The following is a 4,491-nucleotide window of genomic DNA, read 5'->3' as shown; positions in this document are numbered from 1 at the left end:
ATTTTTTTTTCCGTAGCCTGTCTTCATCTCCCACAGCTAGGGGGTGACATGCCAGTGTGCCCTGAGCTGTGGGGGTGCTTTCCCTCCATGGTGGTAACACCCCTGGGCAGCACCTGCCTGCTGGCACTCTGCCCGGGCAGTTCCAGGGGGCACCACCACTGTGGAGGGAACCACCAGGCCCCCACCCACAGCTCACACAGGCAGGCTCTGCTGAAAAAAAAAAAGAAGAAAAAAACAGTGATTTTTTTTTTTCCTCCTGGTGCCTGCCTGCATCTCCCATAGCTGGGGAGGCCATGCAGCCCCTAAGCTGTGGGGAACCCCAGTGCTTCTTTTCATGGTGGCAGTGCCCCCCGGGACTGCCTGGGCAGGGTGCCAGTGCATGGATGCTGCCTAGGGGGCATCACCACCATGGAGGGAAGCACCAGGGTCTGCCGCAGCTCAGGGGCTGCACGGCCTGCTGGCAGCTCACTCCCCAGCTGTGGGGAATGCAGGCGGGCTCCAACAGAGAAAAAAAAAATCAGGTCCCTCACTGCTTTTAATTTTTTATTCTCAGCGGAGCCTGCCCACATGAGCTGCCACTGAGTCACACAGCCCCTGACCTGAGTGGGGGGGCAGTGCTTCCCTCCACAGTGGTGGTGCCCCCTGGGGCCACCTGGGTAGGGTGCTGGGTGTGTGGGTGCAGCCCCAGCTCACAGACAGCACCTACCAGATCCAGTGTTGTATGGGATGCTGTAAGCCCGAGTGTGCTTGGGGAAGCTTGGGCTTGGCAGGCTTAGAACACCCTGTGCACTGTCCCTGCCAGATTCCCACTGCCCGGGACTTCCCAGGAATGGGCTGGCTGCCCCAGGAAGGAAGGAGGAGGGAGGCTGGGTGTGCTGGCAGCCAGAGAAGGTGGCAGAAATGGTGCATAGGGCACTGGAAACCCGCCAAATCCAAGCTTCCCCGAGCACATCTGGGTGCTCAGCAGCCTATGCACTGTGCCCACCACCTTCTCCAGATAGATAGGGTCCTTGTATATGTGAAGAACATAGCTGTAATTTGTTACATAGTAAACTAAAATACTTAGGATGTGTTTTAGTTTGCTACATAAAAAATGCCATTTAAATCAAAATACACCGCCAAAGGTGTACGCTGTTATAGAATTTAATTACAGTATGCCACTGAACGTGTACAGTATTATGAAATTAAATAGTTAAAAAGGGCAATTAAACCACTAAAAAGGGAAATTTCTTCATGACTATAAGGGCCCTTCATCACCTGTACAAGGGCCCACAGTTACTTCTAGAGTAGTGCTATATATGAATAAACTCACAGGGTTTTGCTTAAAGACAGAATCTAATAATCTAGCCCAAACTACTTAGTAGGATTTTGCACCCTTCATAGCAAAGATGTAAAGAAGGTACACTAATACAAATCTGGGATCAGGTAAAGAGGAGGTTCCCAGGATGCTTCCCTCTTCAATACCAACATTCTGTAAGGTTGGTATTTTACTACTGCTTTCTTTTTCTTATTTTTGCTTTTCTTTTCCTGGGTGGATCTGAGAATAAAATAATGTCTGTGATTCACCCCAAGTGGTCTCAACTGTTCTACATTAATCTCTGGTAATACTTGGCACCCTCTTTCACCTAGGAGAAATAATACTGAAGATGCTATTCCATCTTTCTAGTTTGGTGTATTCCTAATGCTCATATGCTAAATGAACAGCACTATGAATGTGCAGAAAGACTATTCTGTTAGTTATGAGTGAATGTTGTGACTATTGAACCTGACTACACCAAGTAGTTAATTCACACTGTACCCTTGGCAAAAATCTGCAAATGTTAAAAATCTGACTGTTAGGAGAAATTATTTAAGGGAATAATAATTGTGGCTAAATACTGAAAACCTTCAAACTATTTTTTAAAAAAATATGTTTTATTTGTGAATGATGCCTGGGAGGGGAAGCAAAATTATTCCTCTCCCCCCTTGCCTTTCTAAAGGGATTGGAACAGAGATCAGAGAGGAGAGAAGGTTGCAAGATTCAGATTGGAAAGAAGGGTACATATTGGACAGAAGTTGAGGGAGGAAACATCCTGCTGACCCAGTATTTTCCAGATCTGCTTGGGCAAATCTGTCTCTACTGTTTATCAACTCTTTATGAAGTTATGAACTTTCTGTGCTTTTATGAAGGTGCAAATGTATGTCATGTTTATGTAAGCCTTGAAAAAAAAATCTATGTTCTTTCTTTCTACCTCCATATTGGATTGAAAATTCTAGCAGGTGGTGGAACATGTCTAACAATAGAAAGCTGTTAAATGAAGATGGTTCACTATTCAAATACAAATATCCTAGCTAATAAGCAAACTGGTATCAGGGAGAAATGGTTTGTCAGGGGAGAGGTTGCCTTGGCAACAAATTTACCCAGCAGGGGGCTATGATTACCTGATGGGAATAATCAGGACAACTCCTGAGAAAGGACAAGGGGATATAAAATTGCAAAAACCGAGCCATTAGGTTTTGGCTGTTTCAACAGATGAAGAGGATTTAGGTTGTTTCAGAGCTCTCATGAAGCTGGAGAATCCTGATTTTTCTGAGCACGCATGGCTTCATAAAGGAAGGTAGAGGTGAATTGCATTCAGGAGATTTATTCTTTTATAATCCTCTGTATCAGGGGTAGGAAACCCTTGGCACATGTGCCAGAGCATGACCCACAAGGACGTTTTGCTTGGTAGGCCACTGCCGGCCCAGGCTCTGGGCAGCTGCTGCCAGCCACAGAGGCCAGGCTGCTCCCAGCATGTGTCTGGGAGGCTGCAAGTCCTGCTGCAAGCAGCCCAGGCTCCATGGCTGACAGCAGCTACACAGAGCCTGGGCTGGCTGCAGCCAGGAGGCTACAAGCAGCTGTGCTAGGATCCAGAGCCCTGGCATCAGCTGTGTACCACCAGTGGCTGTATGCATGCCTCAGAGCAGATGGCAGGGGAGGGGGCTGAGGAAGTACAATGCTGGCCCCTCCCATGCTGTCTGCTGTGAGGTGCATGTGCAGCTGCCACCAAAATGGAGTTAATGCCAGGGCTCTAGAGCTTGGTGGAGCTGTTTGCAGCTTGCCTACTGCCAGCTGCAGAGCCCGGGATCAGCTACAAACAGCTGCACTGGGCTCCAGAGCCCTGGCATCAGCTCTGTGCTGGTGGCAGTAGGTATGTGTGTGCGAGTGCTTCATAGCAGATGACAGGGGAGCAGCCAGGATTGCACTGCCTCAGGTCCCTCCCCCGCTGTCTGCTCCAAGGCGCACACATACCTACTGGTAAGGAGCTGATGCCAATGCACTGGAGTGGGGGCAGTGCCAGCCTCTTCCTGGTGTGGGGAGATGGGCTGGGCTGGGAGGCTCCACCCCTTCCAGCACCAGTGCCAGTACAAGTGCCACCGCCTGCCCACCCTGTGCAGCTGAGCCTGCCATGCTCCCACACACTCCAAGGCTAGCCCCAGCCCCACCACACCAGGGAGACATTGGCAGTACCCCTCCCAGGAGCAATGTGCCCTCTAACGTGTAGTGATCCATCAGCATGCCACTTTGGTCCATGAGTGTGCCACTTCAGTCCCTTGCCGAATTGGTCCTGTCTCCTCTTTTTGGTGCGTGCTGTTTTGGTCCATCCCAGAATTACCTTCTTGCCCACTGCTTATTTGTGTGTTCTTTCCCTGCATTTATGGTGATGCTCCCCAAGCAGTCACTATTTTATTTCCCTTACATTTAATTTCCCCTACAGTAACTGAATGCGAGTACCAGTACTGTGTATTTTATAACCATGAAGATTCCTTTTAGGGTCAGAACTCAAGGCAGTCAATTAAATGCTAGGTTTTTTTCATTTCTATATCATCTATAAATAGTAAATATAATACATTTATAAAATATAATATACTGTCCCATTAATAGATTGTAAAAGTCCAAATGAAATTAATCATAACAACATTACCCTAGCCAAATGTTTCTATATGATGGAGAGGTTTCAGCATCATCAGTTCCTCTCACCCCTCTGGCTTATAAACCTGTGAACAAACACTGCTTCATATACCTGTCTTATTTGCAACTGTTTTTACAAGCAAATTAGTTACATATATTTTGGTACAGAGATGGGTCAGACTAAGGAGGATCTCTCTCTTGCTGAGGGTATAGCTCCCCTGAGTGGTAGGTAGCCTATGCCAGCCCCCCGCCCCAGCCCCCTCCCCTGCCTTGCCTTGGGGAGCAAGGAGGCACATGGCATTGGGGTTGGGGAGCAGAGCAGTTCCCCAGAAATGGTGGAGCAGTTCCCCAGCACCAGCCCCCACCTCACCTCAGGGAGTGAGGAGGCACTCTGCCCTAGCCCCAGCCCTAACCCTGGCTCCCAGCCCCACCCCCACCTTGGGGAGGAGCTGCTGCCTGTCCTTCATGAGGACCTTACCTCCGGTAAGTGTCCCACACTGGCCCGGGTGCCTCTGCCACGCTCCTCGCCCAGCTCCGCTGTGGGCAGGTGCGCAGCATTA

At 49.1% G+C, this 4,491-nt stretch overlaps 1 long non-coding RNA gene across 1 annotated transcript in view; it reads left to right on the top strand.

Annotated features, from left to right (window-relative positions):
- The window catches only part of LOC102373466, a 6,224-nt gene extending 4,166 nt beyond the window's left edge, over window positions 1-2,058 (top strand). The window contains exon 3 of the long non-coding RNA XR_323447.1: window positions 1,980-2,058. This is a non-coding gene — a long non-coding RNA (uncharacterized LOC102373466). The remainder of the gene's footprint in view (window positions 1-1,979) is intronic.
- Window positions 2,059-4,491: the final 2,433 nt, after the last annotated feature.

This window comes from Alligator sinensis, unplaced genomic scaffold, assembly GCF_000455745.1.
Source record: "Alligator sinensis unplaced genomic scaffold, ASM45574v1 scaffold56_1, whole genome shotgun sequence".
Lineage (NCBI taxonomy): Eukaryota > Metazoa > Chordata > Crocodylia > Alligatoridae > Alligator > Alligator sinensis.
The sequence above is the reverse complement of the archived record's forward strand: the minus strand, read 5'-3'. Positions and strand labels throughout refer to the sequence as shown.